This window comes from Pteronotus mesoamericanus, unplaced genomic scaffold (assembly GCF_021234165.1).
Source record: "Pteronotus mesoamericanus isolate MK-2021 breed Mesoamerican mustached bat unplaced genomic scaffold, CSHL_Meso_final contig_90, whole genome shotgun sequence".
NCBI classification, from domain to species: Eukaryota; Metazoa; Chordata; class Mammalia; order Chiroptera; family Mormoopidae; genus Pteronotus; species Pteronotus mesoamericanus.
The window spans coordinates 1,440,217-1,465,396 of record NW_026555277.1 but is presented as its reverse complement, the minus strand read 5'-3'; positions in this window follow the sequence as shown (position 1 = coordinate 1,465,396).

The window sequence follows — 25,180 nt, the reverse complement described above, 5'->3', positions numbered from 1 at the left end:
GCACTATTTTTATCCCTGTGACTCAGAATCTGAAGGCCAAAGAGTCTCGAAGAAACAATGTGCCGCAGTGCCACAGTTCGACACGGTAAGTGGCAGAGCCAGGCTTCAAAGGCAGGCTGTCGGGTTTGAGAGCTAGTACTGATGAATTCTGTTATCCTGCTCTCTCCTCCAAGGGCAGTGAGAATCAGAGTAGCTAAGCAAACTGTCGACGTCACACAGCTGTGAGGAGATCCAGTCTGAATTTAAGCCCAAGTAGACCCCATCCAAGCCCATGTTACCAAATTGCCTCCTGACTATTCTTCTTTGTTCTTTATTAATCTTCAGTGATTTGGATGCATTGGCAGTCCCTCCCCTTAATACAAGTCAGGATGAATGGACTACCGGAGTTGGATGAAGTGAGATTCAGTCTACAGATGGGCCCTGGGGTTAGAAGCCTTATGCATAATCTTTTGGTTTACATAATATAGCAATATTTCAAGACACATGACATAGTGCCTGCACAGGCATTTGCAAGTAACCATGCAGCTTGTAAACACTCATTATTGGTTCTTCTTAAAGTAGCATTTCTGCCTTGAATATAATCATTGCAGTTAGTTCTCAGAACTTCTCTCTAAAATGAGAAAAGAGAGGAAAATGTCAATGTTGAGTGGCAGAAACAATTAACTCGAGTAGTGCTTTCACTTCTCGAATGAGAAAATTCAAACTTTATAGAGACTTACTTAAATGAGCTATATCATAACAGCATTTCTGATTTTTAAAGATCTAGGACAAGATGTTCATTTGGAACTTACTTATAAAAAGGGAAAAAAGCAAGGATCCCATTTCTTCAAGAAATTACTTAATCTGAGAATTGGCTCAAAAGCACGATAAGCATGGTTCTCTCTTTTGAAGCCAACAGAAATGGCTTATAATGTTAGTATCAGCTTCTCCAACACATGTTTCAGCTTGCTTTATCAGGCCCCATCTGGTCCCTATTGCTATAAGGTATATCCAGTTGCTACTGTTAAGCACCCTGGAGTTGGGAAAAGCAAAAATATTATAAACTCAAAAAGAAATGATTCTGGTCAGTTTTTTTTTTTAAATCATCTTCATTTGATAGGACTTTCTAGGTTCCCATCAGGAGTTACTAAGCCATTATCAAACCAAGCCAATGCCTCAGAACACTTCCCAGCCACATGCTAATGATTAAGAATGGATCCTCTCATTGCACACAACTGCCATTACCTCATCCTTGTCCTAAATAGGATTTTCTCTCCTCCTTTGATGAGAACAATGCCAAGTATCTTAGTGCAGCAAATAACATTGGGGGTTTTTTTTCACTCTGACAGTAGAGAGAACTCTCTATTAAACAGAGTTGTATTCAGATCCACAAAACCTTGATATATGGAGTCACCACTGTACCTCAAAGCCAAGATGCCATATTACATATTGAGCTAGAGAGAATCTCTAATCAAGAGTTGTCAACCTCTCATGTCTCAGTTCTTCCCATGACATTCCAAATACTGTGGCAGGCTCAGGTAGCTGACAGGAAGAAAATAAGGAGGCAGCCTTTATGCACGTAAGGACATGCTTTATTTTCTTGCAAAAGGATATTTCCACACTCTGAAAAAGAGGAATGTAAGCAAGAGAGCTGGGCTCTCATCTTTCTTTTCGGAAAAATCTGGAATTTGGTGCTGTCTTTTAAGGAATGGGCATTCCATCAACTCTAATTACTGTTGGAAACAATTCTATTGGAACTAGTTGGTAATCCAATACAGCATTCCTCTCCAGACCACCAATTCAGAATTGGCTCCAATGAGAAAGAATTCTGAGTTATTATCTGTGGCATGTACCTGCCAGAAGGAGATAGCTGGGAGAATTGACCAGTTTCTCCGTGCAGGGTGCAGCGCCATATGAGTCAAATGTCATTAGTGTCAACACTTTATATTCATCCCTTCCCTCCACCTCCCACTGTCCTCAGCGACACCAAAGCCCAGAAATGATTGAGATAAAGACTAACTCATTATTTTTGTTCCATGTGTGGTCCTATCTTTCGGAGATATATTCAAGTCCAAGAAAATGAGTATTAACATTTAATATTCATATGTAAATCCCGAGAACTTACTTCTGCCAAGCCAGTGTATCGGTACATACAAGGTCTGATGTTTAGATCTCTGGATCTTTAGAGAGACTAAGACTGAAAAATTTTTCAGTGCCACCCACGCACATAGCAATCAAAATCAAAACAGACAAAACTGTAAAACATGTATAGGAAGTTTAACAAAATGAAAAACTGAAAACTTTATAAATACCTATTAAATGTTTCTCTAATTTGTGGGGAACTTCTGCTTTGCCGATACCCCTAACATGTGCATAAACTGTGAGAGGTTCAGCATGTTGCAAAAGTTGACTAGGGACTCCAGAAACCTGTGTTCAAGGCTTGACTCAGTCAGCAGCTGGGGACCTTGGGCAAGCCAATGAATTTAATGGTCCCTCTCTTTTCTCATTCTTAAACTAGTGATAATATTTACTCCTTGAGATGTAGGAAGTATGATGTCACTTGCCATAAGGGCACATCTTTGTAAATAATACAGTACCATACAAATGTTAGGACTTAAAATGTTACTTAGAATTTAGGTCCTTTATATCTTATTTTGCAAAAACATAAAGAGGATTTTTTTCTGTGTTTTCCAGTTTAAGTATAAAATTACAAACAATGTTTAGCCATTTTTTCAATAAACTTTTGTTAGATTCATTTTAGTATACATTCATGGTAATATTAATGTTATTAATTAATGCATATTAATTTAATATATACTCTTACGATAAATACTGAGAGCTGACCAAGTGTCAGGAAGAATTCTCAGTGCATTACTTATGATAACTTATGCAACTCTCATTACAACCCTACGAACTATAATATCTGTTTTTTCAATATGAGGAAATCAAGGTTTAGGGGTGAATCTAAGATTGTACAGCTAGTAAATGGTAGAGCTGGGATTTAAACTGAAGCTACCTGCTTCAGAATATATATGAATTACTCAGTTAGGTTGACTTTCCAAGTGTTAATTTTGAAGAAAGGGCCAGGTCAAGGGGCCATGCCATTTTTGTTTTCCTTTTAATGTTTTTATTCATTTTCTCAGTCTTGCATTATGTTAGGCATCAAGAATTCAGTCATGTTGCTCTCTCTAGTGGGAGAGACAGACAAGGAATAAGAAAACAAATAAGCAAGAAAACAGAGAAGAGGTCTGTACCACCAGGAAAATGAACCTGGATTATACAGTAGAGAGTGCTTGTTTAGCTGGGGAAGACTCATTCAAGAAAATGATATTTGAACCAAAATTAGAATGTCAGGAACAATTCCACTATGTGAAGACCTGAGTATTCCAGGCAGAGGGAACTGCAAGGGCAAAGACCCTGAGTTGTAAATGAGCTTAGGAACTATTCCCCGATGTAAGTAGAAGCAGGTGGCTGCTATAGATTGAATGTCTGTGTCCCTGCCAAAATTCCCATGTTGAAAACTTAATCCCCAGTGTGATGGCGCTTTGGGGTGGGGCTCTTGGGAGGTGAAGAGATTGTGAGAACAGAGTCCTCATGAATAGAACTGTGCCCTTTTAAGAGTCCCCACAGAGCGCCCTCACCTCTTCCATCATGTCCGGCTGCAGTGGGGAGATGCTCTGCATGACGCAGCTGGTCTTCACCCGACACTGAATCTGCCTGGGCCTTGACTGGACTGTCCATTCTCCACGACTGTGGGGAATAAAATGCTGCAGTTTATGTGTCATCCAGTCTATGAAATTTTGTCACAGCAATGTGAATGGATTAAGATGGTTGGAAAAGAAAGAGAATGGAGGAAGACAAACAAGAAGCCCAATGTTTTTAAGGAACAAAGATGGTCAACGTAACAGGAAAGTGAGCAAGAGGCACTGCATCGGCACGACGCAGTAGACAAAGCAGGTCTTTGAAAGCCAAGCGCAGCACTGACGGTAAATGGACAGCCAAAGTAATGCTTTCGGCAGCTGCAAGATATGATCAGATATGTTTGACAGGTTTTGAAACTGACTTTGTATGCCAAGCAGATAAACAAATGGAAATCGTAAGAATGAAAGAAAAGAGAGTCGTCAGAAGGCTTTTGCAAATAGTGCAGGCGAGAGATGGTTTCCTTGACTAAGGTGGTGGTGATGGAAATTGTGAAACGTGGATAGATTTGAGATATATTTTGGATGTAAAATTGACAAGACTTGGCAGAAGTGAGAAAGAAGGATCTAAGTTTCTAGTTTTTATTACAGAATAAATATCTCATTCTAAGAATGTAATGCATTGCATTGAAAAATAATGAGTTTCACTGTGGACCATTAAGGTAAAAAATAAAGTGTATTAGTAAAGGATAAAAACTTTAAAAATTGAATAATGATTCAATAAGTACTTATTGAATAATTAAAATAGCTTCTCTCCATTTTTCTGACTGTGGATCACTATCAGTCACTCACATGCACTATTCAACACTGGAAATGGTGTGAACTGAATGTGTGTGTCTCCCACACTGCTCCCCCGCAAATGTATATACCTAAGACTTAAACCCCAGTTTGAAGGTATTTGGAGATAGGGCCTTTGGAAGGTAATAAGAGAAGAAAAGAGTGGGACCCTCATGATAGGACTGCTGCCCGCAAAGAGACACAGAGGCACCGGAGAGTGCTAGCGCGCTCCCCGTCCTCTCTGCATGCACACACAGACGAGGTCGCATGAGCACCCAAGCATGAGGCCAGTGGCCTAAAAGCCAAGAGAAAAGGCCTCAGAATAAAACCTGCCTTTCTGGCCCCTTGATCTTGGAATTCCAGTCTCCAGAACTACAATAAATAAACGTTTGTCGTTTAAGCTATCCAGTCTACCCTATTTTGTTAAGGTAGTCCATGCCGACTAAGATGCCAAGTTTACCAGTGAAGTGGAATTTAATAAACTGATAAATCCTAGATTCAATTTCAGCTCTGTTTCATTCCCAGATGACTTTATTAGTGATATCATATGAAACCCACGGTAGTATTTCTACATCCTTCGAATGTGGCACTATTCAGGAACTTCCTACTCCCAACCCACGGCTTCCTACTCTGGAAGTGTCAAAACAGATTTAGTGTCTGAGATAGGAAAGAAGAGAGAGACAGAAATTCACCCCAATACATTAATCTCAGTTTATCCAGACAAATCCAAAGGTAGTTGAGCTGTGAAATACTTTCCCACACTGATTACCTCTACTGTATCAGCAGACCAGACTAAGTAATCTTCTGCATCTTCCCTGTGCTGTTTATTGGTTAGAGATTATGCAACTGAATGAGAAAACCTTTCCAATATAAAAGCAGTTAGCAAACTTTTCCTGTAAAAGACCTAATAGTAAATATCTTCAGCTTTGCAGACCAAATGCTCTCTGACACAACTACTCACTTCTGTTGCTGCAGAGTGAAAGCAACCAGAGAAATAAAGGAATGGGGGGTGTCTGTGTTCCAATAGGACTTTATTACAAAAACAGGTAGAGAGTCAGATCTGGCCCATAAGCTACAGTTTGCCAACTCCTGTTATACTCATAGAACATTATTTTGGCCACATGTTATGTTTTCAGATAATCCACAATTACTTTATACATATCACATATACATAGGGCGAAAGCCGAAATCATAAGTGTCTTTGCAATCATTATATGTTAGAACATATTTATATAAATATGTGACTGTCTGTTAATGTCATTCCCACTGTCATTCACTATTCATCTGGTGAAAGTCCCCAGTGTGCCTTTGGGAAACCACTCCTTCCCATCCATGGACCCTGGTGTGGTTCTAGCAGTTGGCCTTCCCGTAATCTGTGAGTGACCTACACTGTGAGAGAACTTCCATTCTACTAGTCAAATATATATCAAGTCATATATATCAAGGGTAAGACCAAGTCACAGCACTCTAATTGCGTATGCATACTGGGAGAGAGAACTTTGTTCTTCTAAAATGTGAGGGAGGCGACAAAGATGACAAAGCGTGGCACTTAAAAATCATCTTCCAAGGCTGCATGAATGAAGTCATCTGTAGTATCAGTGAATAAGATCAATGAAATAGAGGAACAAAAAGAACATCCAGCCTCACAAGGACAGAATCAGAGGCCCAGGATCAAGCCACAAGTTAAAGAGCAATGATAAACTTCTCTTTTTAATATCTATTAGAAAGTGATTTTTTTTAATGCTTGAGAACAAAGGGGTTTGGGAAAATAAAATTTCACAGTGCATATGATAAAATCCCAATGAAATCAGGCAATTTCAAAAGGTAAGGCAGGCCATTATTATAATGGGACCAATGGCCAACTTGACGAAATAGGAGTAATTTGGGGGCACGGGCTTTTCAGAAAAATTACAGAATGCCAGGCTGCTTGGGAAAGCTTCAGTCTGTTGTGACATCATATTTGAATTAATATTTTAAAAGTGCAGAATATTTCATAGACACGATGGATGAGAGGCAAATGGATAATTCCCTTGTGTCGCATAACTCTACAGACAGGCGGAGAATGAAGTCTGTTGAAGTACTGAGGAATATATACATAAAGAAAAATGGGAGCGCAAATGAGCTTGAAGAATAAAGATGGTCCCCAGGTATGAAAGGCTTCAATGTAGGCTGATAGACTTTATGAACATGTCTAAGAGAAGAATGTTCTAATCAGCAGGGGAAGATGATCAGCCCAGGAAGCAGAGGAAATGAGAATTGCAGGGGAAACAGTCAGCTTCCCCTCAAGCATAGCACCAAGGGAAGGAAGGTTTAGCCTTGAATTTTCTATGGCCTAGTCCTTCTGGCAGGCAATGCCAATATTGAGATGATGATGTAGCCCAATGGACGGTGCAAAACCACCCTTACTATGAGATTATAAAATGAGATGCAACTGAGGCAACCATGCATTCTGCCCATCTCATTAATTCCATTCAACCACACATAATTTTCTTTGGAGCAGTGGTGGGAGAAGGATTTCAACTTTATAAGAATGAAACTGAGGGTCCTTATGATTCTGATAAGATTTAGTTTTAAATCCTGGTTCTAGAAATAATCTCTTTCTCTCTGTTTGTAGCTCTCAGAGACCTAGCATTTTCCCCAGGTAGTCAGCAAGTCCCAAGGCAACAGAAGACAGCAGCCTGGTCCTGACTAAGCTAAAGGCAACATATTGACCTAAAGTATGTTTCAGCTTCTGAGCACTACAGTAGAACCACCCAGTCTACTTTCCCATGAGACCAGACAGAGGAATGCTGGAAAAAATCTCAGGGCTGTCTCAAGGCCTAAAGAAATGATTCGGCACCCTTAACTCACCTCCAACCAATCAGCTCCCAGCACAAGCCTGAACCCCTAACCCAGTGTCTTCTCATTTTACTTTATAGAATCAATAACCTACACACTGTCAGGGAGTTGGAGCTTTTGAGCACTAGCTTCCCATTCTCCTGGTGGCACCTTTCTTAATAAAATAGCCAATATTTCTCCACCGCAGTTCTCGGTGTCTAGTATTTGACTCTGCCAGCGCCGGGTAAACAAACTCTGTTCTGTAAAAAGGAGACTTCAAATTATGTCTTATATCACTATGAGAAGGAGTTCACCAAAAGAGAGAGAGAGATTTCTGATTAGTGCAGTCTGAGTATTCAATTTCCAGGGACGGTGATTTCTCACTGTAAGTGGGTGAATTGAAATTCTGATTGTGTGAATCAGGAAAATGGGTTTGGCGAATGTCAGCCTGCCCCTGAAAAACGAAACTCTTCAGTGAGCTCCCAAAGTCCGGTTTCTGAGCATCTGGAGAGGAATAAGATCCAGACTCTGAAACCTGGTGAATCCTCTAAGCCAATAAATGTCTTCCTTCTATAGAGTCCCTGGTCCTTCCAAGCCACTGAATGGGGGTGAGCCTGCCCGGTCTATCAGGTGGAAACTTCCCAACACAAACACACCTTGTTCTGTCTATTCCTGTGTCTTATAGATCTGCCCTCTGGGATCTTGGTTCCAAGCTCTGGAAAATGGCTTGTATTTGGAGGATCTGTTTTCTCATCCTATTTCCTGCCTCTGGAAGTACAGATGTCAAAAACCCCTTTTATTTTGTACTGCCTCTGTCTCTTTTAGCCCAGGTTGGTGGTATTTCTGCTAGTATAACTTCTTTAAAATTTGTAGTGTTCTCATGATTTTTTTTTTGTTTAGGCCATTAAGAAAATGAGCCTCCACCAAAGTCCTTTTAATAGGCTTTATCTACTAATCCCTATTACTTAACAGAGACAGTCTGTGGGAAATATTCTCTACATGCTTTAAAGGTCTTTGTTCACCTGGAAAAAAAACAAAACTGAAACACCATCTTATGTCCTCCTTACCGTGTGTGAAGTGTTTGACAGTCACACTATTGCCCCTGTCTTTACCCTGAGTCTATATTTTTCAGACAGTGCTCCAGGTTTGATCTTTGTCCAAAGGTCTCTTCTGACTTTGAGACTCTTTTGCTATCTGGAAAGACTGGGAATGAGAATCCATTAAATTTTCCAAACCAGAAAGTTATGGTTTCATTATATTTGTACTAAATTTTGCTTGAAAACTAAAAATATTTTTTAACCTCATCTCTCTCTCTCTTTTATATCTTATGATGCATGACTAAGAGAATGAAGTTGGCACTTTGAATATTCTGCTTAGATATTTTAGTAGGAAAAGCACCAATTCCTTAGGCATTTTTTTCTATCTTCTATATCACCACACATAACTCTGCTGGTTGTCAAACTTCTTTTTTCTAATCTACCATAATTATTTCTAACTTTCGTTCCAGCCTTTGTCGGTAGCTCCTCCACCTTTTCCTAACAGAAGCCTCAAATCCCTTCATTTTCCACTTACAGCCTAATCCCAAAGACAATTACACATGGTTGAAGTTTTTGTTATGGGAACACCCTGCTCCTGGTACCAAATTCTGTTACAACAATCTATGGCTGCATTAAAACCACTCCTAAAACATTGTGACCTAAAGCAATGATTATTTACTATGTTCATGGGTTTTGTGGATCTAGAATTTAGGGAGGACACAGCAGAGATGGCTCCTCACCTCTTTTGATGTCTGGCCACAGCTGAGAATATTCACTTGGCAACAAGTGATTCAAATGGCTAGTCATGGAAATCATGTGGAAGCTAATTAGATGTTTGACAGGTAGGCAGGGGTGAGGTCACGCAGTGATGGACACAGTAGGGATTGTTTACTGAGATACCTACTGATGGTCTCTCCATGCACCTGGGGCTTCTTGCAACATAGAAGCTAGGTTTCAGAAAGGAGCATCAGGAGAGAGAATATTTCAAGAAATTCAGGTGAAAACTCCAAGATTTTCTGACGTAGCCTTAGGAGTCATGCAGTCTTACTTTCACCACATCCTACTGTCCATTGTAATCATGTATATTATATATTTTATTGATATTTACCTGTAAATGGAATTCAAACTGAGTCTTTGAGCCTAGCCCAATTTCAAGGGAAGAGAAATCAGATTTCACCCATTAATGTTAAAGGTGTTCATGTCACCAAAAATGTCAGATGTAGATATTATTGGACCACCTTTGGAAATATGTCATAGATCATTTAATTAAACTAGCAAATGAAAATAAAACATGAGAAAATTAATTTTAAATGCCATGAGCTTATGAAGAGAAGAAACCTACTATAGAAACTAAAATGAAGCTTAGGATTTTGGAGACTCATATTCCCTCTATCTTGCCACAATATTGCCTCCTTAGCAAGAACAAGATAAAATAACACAGTAGGGCCACCACATGATATCATTTGACACCCTGCTTCCAACAGGATTAGATGGATTTTACCTTTAGTAAGGTATAAGGAAATATAAATTAAACCGCAGTGGGTTGACTCCATGTCTACTCTCTTGCTATTGGTTTGATTAGAGAAGACATGCATGTCCTCCCTGGAAAATGCATACCGCACTTCCAAAACCAACTAAGATCAGGAGGAAGCCCTTGAAAAGGAGGAAAATAAAACTGGTTTATGAGGAATGTGTCTGATCAAAGATAAAATGATGCAGTGGTAGAGACCGGGGTAGTGTTGGGAATGATGGCCAATCATGGCAGCACTCAAGTCATAGAGTATGTAAACACATAGATGTTTGAGTCAAACATTGTCTCCAGTGTTTTCTTAGTTGGTACTCTTAAAAGCTCTAAGAAAACTAACCAGACGGCAAATGAGTGCAGCGGAGGGGCAAGGAGTTCCCAAGATTGGAGAAGTTTGCCTACATGTGCCTTTTGTTAACTGTAGTTCTCACTGAATTGTCCAATTGTTTATTCGACGTTTCCCAGCATGGCGTTTCTATTAAACATAAAGGACAAAAGCTAAGTTATACTGCTGAAGTCATATGGTTCGTCCAAATTTAGACCCACATTATATCTGAGGAAGAAAGTTTGAACAGCTTTTCAGTCCTTGAATTTTCTGTTTAGTAATTCTGATTAATGATCTCAGACTTCAGTCTCATAAGACTCTCTCTTGTGCCCCCTTGGTCACTTTCCCACCGGTAACTGGTTCTTCACTGGTTATCCTGCAGCCCAGCTCTCACCAAGAAGTGGATGACGATCATCGTCATCAGAGCAAAACCACAGGTGAGAGCAAATTGACCACTTCAGTCTGAAATTGTATGCTGTTTGTGGGTATTTACTTCTGTAACAAGAATTCCAAAGCCCTCCCTTGCCATAATATTGTTTTTTCTTTTCCATAGAGCATTGCATCTCTGAGATTACAACTGAGTTTTTGTTTTATTCCGATGCCAAAACTAAAATGCTAGATAGATAAGTTAGTGAGTTCACAAGTTTAAGCCCCATACAAGCATTACCATGCCAAAAAAGATGTTTAAAAAAAATATGTAGTATCCAAAAAGGCTATTATCCTCATAAATGTGTATAGTAGATCAAAAGCGTTCTTACCAATAAACTAATTATAAATAATCCATTTCCTCTTATGAGGGAAGGAAATGTTTTGTTTCTAACAGCATCAAACAGTCATCACAAATTTAAGATGGTTATTACTTCCACAAAGTGCTCATCACTATTTTTAGAATGCGTGTACTCCCATATGTACCAATGTTTATTGCAGTAAGTTGATACAGAAGAGCAAAAGGCATGGAAGAATGTACTCATACACACAGCGGCTATAAGCGCCACACCACCTGAGTACAGGCGATGCTGCGTCTCAAAGGCCACACAGATATCTGTCCTGGCTTGTGAATGGAATCCCATTCCAAGTCCCAGTATTCATAGCTGGTTTATGTGTGCTGCCCGCCTCAAACTCCATCTCCATTTTTTGCTCTTACTAAAAAAAAAGTCTCAATTAATGTTTTAATTATATAAAAAAAAAATCCTTCACCTCAGAAGGAACGATGAGAGTTTAAGGTTGTCAGTCCAGGTGTGGTTTCAGTGGAAATGCTTGTGAGCTTACTTGTCACCAATTCAAAGGTACAAAAGAATCAAATGTACAAAAAAGAAATGACCAAGGGCACTTTTTAAATTAGTCACAGGATACATATGTGTTCTAGATGTTTCCTTAAATACCTTTGATAAGGTGGTCAGAAATATCAATTTAAAAAGCAGCCAAGCCCAAAGTATAGTAAAACTTCCAGAACATCACTTTTGAAGATGAAGCAAAAGCAATGGTATTCCACCTAGTTTCCACTTAGACAGTTTTTAGTGGACCATAATTATTGTCTTAACTCTTCTGGGCCTGATTTTCTCTCTATTCACTCATTTTTTCTGTAAGTACTTATTGAATGTCCTCAATTTTTCATTTTCCTAGGTATATGCAATATAGTCAGTGATTGGAGCGTAGTTCTCTGCTGTCATTGAGTATCCATATTTGGATCAGGCTGAAATAAGGAAGCTATGCACTCAACATAAATATAATAGATAAGTCATGTGGTATGAGATGATGATAAGTGATGTGTAAAATAAGATGTCTAAAAATGCAGGGGTTAGAAGTTAACAGAAGTTTTAAATAAGATGTTCATGAGCGACCTCATTGAGAAGGTGAAATTAGAACAAAGGTCCCGAAGAGTCAGCAGTAAACTAAGTGTGCGTGAAAAGATGTTCACCATTATTAGCCATCAGGGAAATGCAAATCAAAACCACATGAGATTCTCCTTCACATCCGCTAGACAACAAATGTTAGCAAGGATGAGTAGAAATTGGAACCTTCGTTCACTGCTGGTGGACTATAACATTGTGCAGAAGCTTTGGAGAGCAGTCTGGAAGTTCCTCAAAAGTTAAGTACAGACACCACATGCCCCATCAATTTCCCTCTTAGAGAAATGAAAACCCAAGAGAAATGAAAACATGTGTCTACACAAAAATGTGTACATGGATGTTTATAGGAGCATTATACATCATTGTCAATAAATGGAAAGAACCTAAAAATGTTCATCAATTAATGAATTGAATAAACATCAATGAATTGAATGAATAAAATGTTGTATATCAAAACAGTGGAATATTGTTCAGTTATGAAAAGAAGTATTTACACAAGCTGTAGTGCAGATGAACCTTGAAAACATTATGCAAAGTGAAAGAAACCAGTCACAAAGGACCACATCTTGCATTATTCTACTTATAAATGTCCTTGATTGGCAAATTTATAAAGACGGAAAATAGAGCAGTAATTCACTAGGGTCGGAGGTGGGAAAAATGGTTATAAAATTTATTTTGTTGTGGTTATCGCACAATTTTGTGAATATACTAAACATCATTGAATTGTATACTGTAGATGGGTGAATTGTATGGTATGTGAATTATACAAATAGTTCAATAAAGCTGTTTTGTACATATGTACATATATACATATAAGAGTGTATACATAAAAATGATAATCGACTAGGTGCGTATTTGACAAGATGAGGAGAGTGCATTCTGGGCACATTGAGCAGCTACAAAAATGACCTGTGTTAGAGGAGGAGAGTGGCTGGTGAGGCTGGTGCAGAGAAAGCAGGGAAATGGAAGAGGACAGAGAGGGGCAGGGCTCTAGGCCAGGTAGGCCGGGCAGGTTTCAGTAAAGACTTTGGTACTTTCTCCGGATAAAATGGGGAGAACTGCACATTTTTTGAGAAGAGATATGCAGTTCTCTAAATCATGTTTTTAAAAGGATCTCCTTGGTTTCCCAAGGCCTTCCCAAGAAGAGTGAAGACTGTCGGGAGGTTATAAAATAATCTGAATGAAAAGGTCAAACCAATAGGATTTGCTGATGGATTTTATATGAGGCATGAGAGAATGAAAGGAGCCCAGGGTGACTCCAAGATTTTTAGTCTGGGCAAGTGGCAGGATGAAAGGGCCACAGTCACGTCAGGAAGGACATGGGCAGAGCGTGTGTGAGGGGACAGAAGCCAGGAATTAGTTTGGGGGTTGTTGAGTTCCCGTGCTAACATCCCGAGCAGGGATATGGAGTAGGCTGATACTGAATAAATTCAAATCTTCCTGCCTTTTTTCTTTTCACAATCACCTCAATACCCAGAAATTGTAAAATATCTTTAATAATACTTAAACTTCCTTAGGAGAAACAGTCAACTTAGGTTGCCCTCCTACTGCTAAATGACAGCATTGGGTAATTCCAATGGGAAACATTATCATAATAATAACGTTGGTACAAACAATAATAAGCATGATTTTTAAAGCACATGCTCTATATATTTCTTTGACATCACATCTAACTCAATAGCTCTTCCGGAAAGTATAAAGATGTGGAAGAGAAGTTACTAATCTTGCCCAAAAGCACAAAACTAAATGAATCATCAAACCATGGTTTGAACGCGGGTCTGACTGATGTTGTCCAAAGCTCCCATTCTTGTACAGAACAGCACTAAAATATAATTTGGGAGCCCTGAGTCCCAGACCTGAGTCCTCTACCACTCCCTTGAGAGGTCTTGGCCAAAAGTGACCTTTTAGGAATTGTAGTCTAAACACTGCCATGGATATAAAAACATCTAGTTTATTGATTTTTCTGGAGACTATGTACATTAAAATATAAGGAAGTGCTCCAAGTTACTTTTCACACTACATATGTCCAAACTATACTCACTGGGCCCATCAACCTCAACAGCATTGCCCTGGGTGATGCCAATAGTGAAATACCTCAGTGTGAAATATCTGTGTCTGCTGCCACAAGGACTTTGTGTTGTAAAGAGAACCTGCAGAATAGCAAGCTCCTTTTTGCTTTATTGAACAGAAAAGGGAGGTTTTTTTATAGTGAATGATGATGAAAAAGAGATGAATAGAAACCAGGGCAAAGTTTAGATGAAAGGGAACGCTTAACAAAAAGACGGAAGAAAACTGGATGGTTAAAGTAGAACATTAAATATAAAGTAATAATTCAGATTTCGGGGCAAATGCATTTATTTTCAGAGGAATATTTAAACCAATTTTTAAAATTAGCAAGGAAAATGTTTATGCTACTGGAGATTTGTACATTAAAGAAAACTGGAAGCTGAGTTTTATAAAGTTAGCATACTTTTTCTGTTACCTGTGGTAGAATACCTGAGAACAAACTTAAAAGCGGGGAACCAACAACCCAGAAGAAAATTAAGAAGATGCATGCAAAAGGAGGTTCTTAGCTTTGAAAAGAATATACAAAAGTAAAAAAGACAGGCTTTAAGTTCGAAAAGTATAAAAATAAAAAATTAAGAAGGTATTTATGGATATAATAATTATTGTTCCTCAAAGCATATGTGATAGTTTAAAGTATTACTTTAAATAATGATTTAAGAATGTGCTTCTTAAAAAGCTATTGGTGCTTATCTAGTGATTCTCTTTGGAAGGACTCCAACATGCCCACCAAAGGCTTTATCCACACACCTAGCTGCTGAACACATCCTCAGTGGGCACCTGGTCTCTGGGTGGCTTCCAAAAAGGATTCCTCTAATGTATTTTTGGTGTGATTTTCACATTTATTTATTTATTTATTTTTGCTAAGTAAAATACAAACAAATTCTCTCTTGAGCATGACAAGCCTGCTAAGAAAAATTGGGCCTATTATACACTTAATTGATTCAATTTGCCTTTGATTATGTGGCTGGCATTCTTACAGAAAACAAGGCTACTGCGCAGCTGACCCAGTTATGAAGAAATTCTTGCTACCTGATACAGAGCAAGCTGACAGAAACATGCTTACCAAGGGCTCCTGTCATGGTTAAGTGGTAGCAAACCTAGGAAATGGGGTGGTGTTGTCGTCAAACTCTCCTTTGATGATGATTGCGATGATCTTGATCATATCTGTTGTGCTGAACCATTTGCTTCCATTTAGCCCAATAATATGGTGTACAAATACTTTTTTCTGTTTGTCAATGGAGTTACCTGTCAGTTTCTATTGGCATCTCTATGAAAGATGGGCTAAATATCACAGCCAATCGATTTATTTATTTATTTATTTATTTATTTATTTATTTATTTATTTTAGCAATTCAGTGGCACACACACACAAAAAATGCTGGAATGGTCTTGCGTTACTCATTCAGTTAAACAGAATGCTGAACAATTAAGACTGATAAAGACAGGCCTCTCCCAGGGTTACCTAGAAAGTCATGGCTTCAGAAAGTCTGTAGAAAGAAGATGCGAAGAGCCAAAATTGCGTCGCATGCTCCACCTTGAGGGAGGAGGAGAGAGGAGAGAGAGTTCTGGGATGCCAGCAGAACAGCAGCGGAAGATGGTACCCGGTTCCTTTCCTCCAACACTTGCATTTTTTACCAACAACAAGTTCCGTCCTACCTCAGTGCTTTTACAACTTGCTGGTCTCCCTGCCTGGACTGAAGGTTTTAGCTCGGCTGGCTCCTTCACATCATTTAAGACTCAGCTAAACATCCCTTGTACAGAAGGTTCTTCCTTAAATATCCTGTCACAGGTCCCCTCACTGCCCACTAGCGCTTCCGCCCCCTGGTTCCTGCTTTACTTCCTTCGCTGTGCTTACCAACGTCCATCTTACTATTTACAGGGTGGGGCAAAAGCAGGTTCACAGCTGTTCATATGGAAAATAATACAATTAATAAACAATGGTATGAGAATAAACTTTGTATTTTACGTGCTCACAAATGTAAACCTGCTTTTGCCCCACCTATATTCCACGGAGCTACATCCTCCACAAGAGCAGAGGCAGCCCTGTAATCCAAGGTGAATGAATGCGTGTGAGACAATGAATTGTCAAGGTCACCGAATACGTTCGATTACAGCTTTTCTGACGTTTTAGTCGTCTTCTTTGTCCCTCTACCCCTATGGGCACACAGTGACGCTCGTAAGCCCATACTCTTTCCGTCTTCTCTGGAGACTATTTAATATGGGCAAAGCTTGCCTCTAGGGATTCTGTGCCAGGAGTCCATTTCAGGGGAATTGGGGCTGATGACGGGGTACGGCCCCAAGCTGGGGGACCTGAGCTTTGGCTCTACTTCCCTGTGTGTCCTGGGGAAGCTACTCAACCCCTCTGCAATACAATTGTCTCATTCTGAAGTGAGGCGTTGGAACCAGCCTAGTAACTCTCGGTTGGGGATCAGTACAGGCCACTAGGGAGTATTTTTGAGAAAATGCAGTAATATTGCTTTTTTTTTTTCCCAGTCTTCAAGCGTAGTCATTCCCAAGCAATCATAGGTTGAAATATACAATAGTGTGATTTAATTTTTCATTATGCCTACTTCAAGGTACAGCGAGGGCATTGTACTGATGTTAGAAATCATGCTTGCGTGTAGGTAGGTTACACAATCTATTATGTTAATTCAGGAGAGTAATGAAATGTTCTCAAAATATGTGTTTTAAAATGGAAAGCTTTGGGTCTAGTGACTGGATAACGAGGTAGCTTCAGGGCTGAAAAGACAAAACACACGGCTTCCTGCCTCCTCCTCTGCAAGGTGGCCTCGGTGTGGCACCATGATCTCATCTACTGCCACGTCTCAGACCAGACAGACCCACATGCAAAAACAAATGCAAGCAGGCCTCCCAGACAGGGGCACCAGCACCCTCCCCGGGGAGCTACAGCGCTAGGTGGGGGCCCCAGCCTTCCTGCTGCTCCTACAAGCACATCCTCCAAGACCCGGGGACCCTGGTTCCAGGAAGAGGAAGGGGAGGATGACAGCAGGACACGCTGTCCAGCTGATTGTGAAATCCTGCTGGGCAGCCTAACAGTCCCTCTGCCAGTCTAGACATCGGTCACACGTTCCCCGGCTCCCCCCTCCCCCGCTGAAATCCAGTCCACCCTCCAAATCAGTGGACTGCACAGCTGTGGACCGACCACTCATGGACTGAAAATATTCGGAAAAAAAAAAATCACACTGTTGCTGACATGCACCGTGTAGTTAGGCCTACGATGGTTGCGTGTGCACTAAACATGTATGAGCTTCTTTTCCTTGTCACTATTTCCTAAGCAACGCAGTATAACAACTATTAGCATTTACATTGTGTTACATATAGTAAGTAATCTAGAGATGACTCATAGTATACCTGAGGATGTTACATGCAAATATTACATTTTATATAAGGGACTAGAGCATCCTCGGATTTTGGTATCAGTGGAACCAACCCCTATGGATACTTAGAGACAACTATATGCCATTTACTCTGAATTTTATGTCCCATCAGGATGCTAATCAGCACTTTAGAGTTAGTACTTACAAACTCCTGGCATGTACCCTAAATAGGGTAAAACTTCTTGCTCTCCTCCAATTTATTCCTCAGTTACCGCTAAAATGTTCTTTCTGAACTGCAAATCTCATTTTGTCACTTTTTCAAAACCTTTGAAATGCCCCCAAAGTGAGCAGTCCAGCCTCCTGAGCACACGCAGGCCCTGCCCCCTGCCCTGACTCCACCTGCCCAGTATAAGACCTGAAGCCACGTGGAGCCTGAATTCTGCAGTGACTCATCTGAAATACACTCACGGAGATTTGCTATAGCAAAGGAGGAAAGGAGGCTGTGTTCATCGCGCTCTACCTCCTCTGCTGGTGTCAGACCCTGGGAGAGCCTCTATCCATCCCAAGGGCGCACCTTTCTCTCTGACAAGACAGTGGTAACCGCACAGACGAACCAGAGATTTGTGTTCCTTTTTGGCTCCTAGAAGTGGCTAATAAATAGTGAAATCACCCAAAGGGGGGACACTGAGGGAAAAGAAATGCATTTTACGGATCAGCCTCACATAGATTCCTTGCCCTGTACTGATCACAAAGATGAGCCGTGCTCTCGACCACTCTGAAGACGTACTGAACATCCCTGCACAATGTGTGCTTGCGGCTGGGGCCGGGGCCCTGCTGGTCAGGAGAGATGCGCGCGGTCTCGGCACGGGCTGTGCTGCGATGAGATCTGTGCTGTGTGTGGACAGGATTCCCAGGTTATGGAAATTGCCTGATCAAGTCTTGTTGACTACTGACTGATGTGAAGCAAATACGGTGTCTCATGCAGGATGATGCTCTTTTCTAAAATGTTCCCCAAATTAGTGACGTGTCCAAAACATCTTAGTGGGCCCCACTTATCACATATCCAATACCACACTTAGTCATAGGAAACAAAGGCTAGGCAGTGTCAGGCTCTTATCCTGCGTAAGTGCCAAATATTGGGGTCAAGTGCATTACTTAGCCTTTGTCTACCCCTTGGGGACTTTCCTTCTCCCCATTTCTGTTGTGCAGCTGTCAAAAAAATGATCCTGCAATCAGTCTCTCTCATCACAGGGCTAATCCATTTTAATCTAGGGTCATGTGTGGAAAGTTGGCCTGAGAATAATGTCAGCTAAGAGAAAAGCAGAGGCAAGAAGGAGAAAGAGAAACTGGTGGCCTTATTTAACCAATGGACTCAGGCCTTACCTGAAGCACATGGACTTTTTTACTTAAGTTAGTTTGATGTGAGGTTCTATCACTTGCAATCAAAAGTAAATATTAACTAATAAATACGGATTGAATGCTAACTAATAATTATGGAGAAATAACATTTACTTTAAATCCTCTCATTTTCACTCTTTATTCTCTTGTGATATGAAAAAGGGCTTACCATAACATAGGCACAGACCTAAGCATTTAGGGTATCAGTGAATCTTTAATATATGAAGGAAATATGAATATTTAATACATGGAGGAAATACCTTCTTACCCAACACACAGAGATTTACTGAACTGCACAATCTCCTACAACTAGTCATTTTCAGAGCTGTTATTCCTTCTTGTTCTTTACCATTATGCAAATGTTCCTTCCTGAATGTCATAAAAACACGAGCCTCTTTCCAGAAACTCAGCCTTCTGCGCTCCATGGCCAGAATTCTGCAAGCCTTCACAGCCGTGTTTCACAAAGGCATCCCTGCAGTACCCACAAGAGCGTGGGGGCATGGCTTGAAACGTGCTCTCAGGGTTAATAGGCCCAGGCTGAAATTCTAACTTTGCCCCTATTAACTGTGTGACTTGAACCCATATCTCACTTTCCTTTTTCTGAAAAAAAAAAAAAAAAAAGTCGTAAGACTACAACCTACCTCAAATAGTGGTTGTCAGAGCCAAATGAGCCAACGTACATAATGCAGGGTTCACCCAGTGGCCGGCACTCAGCAAGTGCTCAATAACGCGGCCGTGGGGACCAAGGCCTCCTGGTGTGGTAGCACAGCCCAGCTGCTCAGCACGGGCCACCGAAACTGCTGATGTGTCAGTAATGACTCTGGACCGGCACACAGTTACCTCTCTCTGAAGCATCCTCGCCCGTTTTTCTCCTCTCAGCCATCACGTAAAAACCCAGTCGCTGTGATTCCTGGAAGAATGCCCCAGAAGCCTGCCCTCCACTCCTCAGAGCCCATCCCTGGATCCTCAGAGTTGCTGAAATGAGGAGTTCCCCTACGTGATTTCTCACCCATGAAGAGCCCATGTGATTCCTCCTTCCAATGTTTATCACCTGAGATTCTGTTTCCCTTTGGCCAATTACCTCACACAGCCCCACTTAAACCATGACCATCTGACTTGGAAACATGCCAGGAAAGACTGCAGGAACCGAGCTTTTGCAGGGAACAGAAACTTAATAAGGTTTCCCAGCCATCATTTAACACCTTTGTAAGGTAGGTCAGACTCAACCTGACCAGTCTCTTCAAGTGTAGATCATAGAAACTGGACCAGGAGATTTTTATAAGGGCCTTCGTCTCTGTTTTAAGTTCAGGGAATTTCGGAAGAATTAAACTACAGAGTAATCAGCTCAGAATAAAATAATGCAACCTTGGCTGGATCTGTAACAGCCTGGGAGACGCACAAGGAAGGGACATGAGGTGCCAGCCTTCATCTTCCAGAGCTATATGCCGTGCCAGCCAACGCCCACAGATCCTTCTTCTGCTGCCGCCTGTGTGAGTCACTTATGGTTCACAGAAACTTGGCTCACTCAATGATTGTTGAATGCATCTTTGCAAAGACATGAAATGAGTGCCTCTTAGATCTTAGGGTTTACCTGCTTGCAGAGCTGTAACCCTTCTGAGGATGCATTGTGCAAACCTTGACCCTCCCAGCCTCAGTGCTCCTGGGGTCGATCGCCACCTCCCCTGGCTTCCGCCTGTCCTCAGTCTCTGAGACCACGCTGCGTGCCAAGGTTCAACAGACATCATCTCGCCATGAGAGTTACATATTTTTCCCAATTCATGTCAATGCTTCTAGAGTTCGAAACATCTAATTTGCATTAGATCTGTGAAAAACTGAAAATAAAGAGCCTGTGTTTCAATAATATATTAATCTTGTTACCTTAAAATATTTTATTACATATTTATATCATGTAATTATATAATGGTTATAATGTATAATATGTAAATATATTAAAGACTAAATATAAAATAATTATATTATATTAATGTGCAATAAATTTTTAAACATATATATTTATTGAAATTTCTAAAACTAATGTAATTTTCTATTTGATCCTTCCTATTAATTTCTATAATTAATACCAATATTAGTGACATATTCAAGATATTTATTTTATTTTCCTCTATACTTCAAAATGTTTGTAGTGCAATCCAGCTCTGGACTTGGGTGCTATTGACATTTGTAATGAATTGTGTTAGTGTTTATTATGCTGACTTAAAATATTTATGAGCAGAATAGATGCTGAAAGATTTATGGATGTGAGTTAATGAGTAAACACATGAACTAATGGTCAACTGAATGGATAAACAAATGGGTGAATAAACAAGTCAATGAAGCCAGTACCATCTCAATAGCAGCCCATACTGTGTGCCAGTCACTGCATTTATAGCTTAAGTGGATGTAATCGCAATCATTTTACACATCAACCTTATGAGGTGAGAGAATTTAATTATGTCTCAATTGATAAAGAACGGAGCCCCAGTTCATTTATGTTACTTGCAAAATGTCACTTGAAAATGGCCAAGTGACAAAATGTCACTTGAAAATGGCCAAGCTAGAAAATGGGCTTGGCCAAAAATTCATCTGACTCAGGAGTCCCTGTTTTTTCCACTACATTAGTGTTCTTCCCAGTGTTGAACCCAGATGCACCCCACACATCCACACACCAGCAGGGAATGACTGTGTGTCCCAAAGGCACTGGGGAGTAGCTCAAAGCAGCCAATGACAGGATCCATTGTTGTTATATTTTGTTTTAAAATCCACATGTTTTACTTATATTCCAAAATAAAATGTATTTTATTACTATCAAAAGAACGCAGGTTTGTGGTCACTATTGTTATTGCCACCCTCATACCAACAAGGTGCACTCCAGGTGGGGCAGCATGTGGTACACCTGACAAGTCCATTTTCATGGGTGTCCAAGGAACACGGTGGCATGTCCTGGGGATAACTGGCCCATGTGGGTGTCACACTCAAGGCTCTGTGTATCTGAGAGACAGCCCAAAAGCCCTGAGATCTTGAAAACAACAAAACAACACAAAAATGAGAGACAAAGATGGCCCATGTGAATGGGGGCAAAAAAAATTGTTTCATTCATCTGTTTTGCTGTTGGTAAGGGATGAGTATAGGTTGTCGCCAGGGAGCTCCTCCTTCAATGACTGAAGGGTCCCTCACTGGGGAGGGACCCCACCAGCATGACATCATTCCCTGTCTCCTCAAAGAAAGTTCTTATTGATGAGGTCAAGAGAGGACCTGGACAGGTATGACCAACCTCACCCCTGCCCCTCCCCTTGCTCTCCAGAGCCTGTGTCCAGCAAGCTGGATGTTGCCACAACAACAGTCCCCCTGGGTAAGGATATCTATAATGGTCCAGTGCTCCTGTGACGGGTGGATATATCGGTCTCACTCTGAGGTTCATTTGCTGCTGGATATCTGCCACTTTCTCCAAAATCAGCACTATTAAAATTAAGATAGTATTTTCATCTGCCATCTACTTTTTTTCCTGGTTGATTCCAAACTCAAATGAGCTTCTCTCAACCTCCGGCTTTTTTATGCAGGGCCAGAAACTTTGAGAAAGAAAGAACGGAATCGATGGATTAAAATAGCACACAGGGAGATGTGAGCGAACTCAAAGCATGTGATTTTCTTAGGTCCTTGAACTTCATTATGTAACGTATAAACCAATGTAATGTAATGTAAGGGCTGTTTAGACTTAGCAAATTGAAAAAATTATATCAGACCATGAGGCTAGATGGAACCTGAGTTTGCAACTTACCTTTACTCTTAAGACTTGGTACATGGGTGTAAGCTTAGTTATATATCATTCGGAATTCTCACCTTGGCGGATCAGTGCAGCTGAACGGTGGCTCTGTCCATGGGCACATGGCTGCCTGGAGAGAGTCAGAGCTGTGCACATTAGGCCTTAAGCAAGAGCCTTTCAGGCCTTAGCTGCTTTGAGCAAATTCAAACACTTCAGCAGAGGCTCAGAACCCTGATGTGGACTAGAAGGAAGGTGGTCTTTGCAAGAAATAAGCTAGACTATCACCTTATATAAATAAGAGATCTGTCTAGAAAATATCTGGCCATGTGATATGAAAAATAGGGACATTTATTGAAAAAGATAAAAGGTACAAAGAAAACATTGTGCATAGGACAATATGCCTCAGTTCCCTTCAAAGTAAACATGTTGGGACCTCACACACTTCTCCCAGTCGCCATCAGCTGCCTCATTGTATTTTCCTGAATTTCATCAATGGTCTGATATCACTTTCCTTTCAAAGGTGATTTTAGTTTTGGAAAAATACAAGATTCACAGGGCACCAATATGGATGGTAGGAGGGCTAAGTCACCTGGGTGATTTGATATTTTGCCAAAAATCTCTGCACAAGATGTGATGCATGAGCAGGCGCATTGTCATGATGAAGCTGCCAATCACCACTTGCCCATAGCTGTGGCCTTCTGAATCATCCAAAGACTTTCCATGGAGGAATGTTCAAGATTAATGCAAAATTTGATGCAGATTCATTGCTTTACTCATTCAGTCATTTTGAATGCAACTGCCACACAGTCCACATGCTCATTCAGCAGCATATATCATTCCCACTGACTAGTACAGCAAAGTTGTCATTGTTCACACATGTGCATTCCAGCCCGCTCTCGTTGGCTGCCAGCCTACATTGATGTCATGTAAACTGTTCTCATTATATTAATAATGGCTGGACTTTTTCCAGACAGACCTGGTATATGCAAGCATTTTCTTATACTTTTCATAAGATAGTATAACTGAGATAGGAGTCTATCATAGGGAAAAGTACCTTTCCATATGTGGGCTTTTCAGGCATTAGTGAACAGAAAAATAAGTGCCATTTCCAAAAGACAAGGCCACCAAGTTGTCTATGATCTACAAAACGTAAGTAGGGATGAAGTTAAAACTTTTAGCTCTGAGCTTAGAAAGACAGTGCTAAATCCCCCAAATTCCATTCTGTTTTTAGAATTAAGGAAAAAATTACGGCAAGACCAATCTTGGGTTCAGGTGCGGGAGCTGGGAAACACTCCAAATCAAAGAAAACACCTAAAGAATAAAAGAGGTGCCTTCTGGCAGACAGCACCTGTGTTAGAGAAGGCCATGGTAACAGCAGGTGAAATTATTGCCACTTCACCTGGATCACTTGGAAGGAAACAGGGAAAGAACAGAGGGAAAGCACACCTGAAAAGCATGTCCCACTAATGCACAAGAGGTGCGGCAGACAGAACAGCAGCAGGGCTTGGGGAGCACAGCCACCCTCGGCCCTGAATTTCAGAAGCATCCAGAGGAATTCGAGTTCAGGAATCAGGAAACCGCCAGTTCCCAGCTGAATCACTGGTGAGGGTGAGGGGAACCTTCCCTCGGAGGTAGGTGTCATGGCACTATCCTATGTCCTAGTGAGAGAAGCCTAGGACTGTAGATGCTCACTGGTGGGGGCTAAGTTGTGCTCCCCTGCAAATTCATACATTGAAGCCCCAAACCCCAGCACCTCGCAATGGGACCTTACTTGGAGACAGGCTCTTGACATGGGTAATCAAGTTAACCAATGAGATCATTAGGATGGGTCTTAATCCGATAAGACAGCTGGCCTTATAAAAGGAGACATTTGAAGGTGGGCAGGTGTGCAGTGCAAATGCCACAGAGACATGGAGACAGCCAGCAACAAGCCAAGAAAGAGGCTTGGAACAGATCCTTCTCTTACAGTCTTCTGAAGGAACCAAGCTCGTCAACATTTTGAGTTTAGGCGTTAGCCTCCAGAAACATGAGACAATACATTTCTGCTCTTTAAGCGCCCGGTTTGTAGTACATTGTTATGGCAACCCTGTAAAAACAATCCACTCACTCACAAGGATGTACGAACATTAGGCCACTGGAGGAAGCCTGCACTCCATCCAATGTTTGAGAACTGAGAAATGAAAATTAAGAGATTTTGGATTTTAAAAAGTTTAAATTAAAGCTTGTTATTGCAGCTTCCATCATTACAAATTTCAAAGTTTTCCAAGAAGGAGGCAAAGTTTCCAATGCTGTCTTGTGGGTACATTTGTGTGAAGAGATTCCTACGAGGTAAGTGCTGAGTGCCGAGGCTGCGCTCCAGCTGGCAAAGTTCTACCAGTTGATTGAGTTCACAGGTCATGGAGCCTGGCTGGGCACTAGATTAGACTGGCGACCATTGTGGAGAGCCAAAGACCAAGAATTTCTCCTCATTTTGAACTTCAAATATTATTATTTTTTTACTGTACATACAAGGTGACTTAAGGTTTCCATAGGAAATTAACAACAGAAGAGGACTTAGATTCTGGTTTGAAGCATCTAATGTTGGTATTTTTAACACTGGAACATGCTTA